The sequence below is a fragment of the Orycteropus afer genome, unplaced genomic scaffold (genome assembly GCF_000298275.1).
Source record: "Orycteropus afer afer isolate SDZICR_OR568_19922 unplaced genomic scaffold, OryAfe1.0 scaffold00014, whole genome shotgun sequence".
Classification (NCBI taxonomy): Eukaryota; Metazoa; Chordata; class Mammalia; order Tubulidentata; family Orycteropodidae; genus Orycteropus; species Orycteropus afer.
Window position 1 is genome coordinate 11,332,390 of NW_006921601.1, and position 1,055 is coordinate 11,333,444.

Genomic DNA, 1,055 nt, shown 5'->3' on the forward strand with positions numbered 1-1,055 from the left:
GACTGCTAACCATAAGGCTGGCAATTCAAACCCACCAGCCACCCTTCGGAAGGAAGGTTGGGCAATCTACTTCCGTAGTGATACTGCCTCAGAAACACAAGGTGGGGTCGCTATGAGTCGGATCTGACTCCAGAGCAGTGGATTGGGTTGGGTTTTTAGTTGTGGAACCACCTACCTAATGGCTTAAAAAAAAAAAAAAAATTCACTGCCATCCAGCTGATTCTGACTCATAGTGGCCCCTCCTTGGGTTTCTGAGGCGGTATCCTTATGGAAGTAGATTGCCCAATCTTCTTTCCAAGGAGTGACTGGAAGGTTTGAACCGCCAGCCTTCTGGTTCACAATCAAACGTCTTAGGCACTACACCACCAGGAGCCAGCCTATCTCCTGCAAAAGAGAAGCCCTTGAGCACCTTGCCTGTCAAAAAGTTGAAGTTCTGTCTGCCATAAAGCAAATTTCAGGACTATCTCTCTAGTCCTCATTTTTTGTTTCAGTACCAGCCTCTTTCTAGGCTGACAGAATAAATAGGAGTGGAAATATCCACTTCATTCAGGGGAAACCCCTTCTTCAATTCAGGAGGATGTTATTTCGTAAAACAAAAACACAAATACAAATTTATTAAGTCAAAATATTTCAATGTCAGCATGATTAAGTAATCCATTAAAGTATCTGTAAACACCAATAGTTTAGTCCAGCTTAGTCTATTTCCTTTATACCTTTTCTCTCCCCCAGTCCCAAGTAAAAATTAAAAACCCATTGTCATCCAGTTGATTCTTACTCATGGAGACCCAGTAAAATTGGAGACAGAGTAAAATTGCCCCATAGGGTTTTCAAGGCTGTAAAGCCTTATGAAAGCAGCCTGGCACATTCTTTCCCCCATGAAGCTGCTAGTGGCTTTGAACTGCCAACCTTTCAGTCAGTGCTGTAGCCACTGTGCCAGCAAGGCTCCTTTCAGGTAAAGATTTGTTGTTGTTGTTTGCCGTCGAGTCAGCCCCGACTCATAGTGACCCCTCCTTGGGTTTCCGAGGCAGTATCACTACGGAAGTAGGATTGCCCAA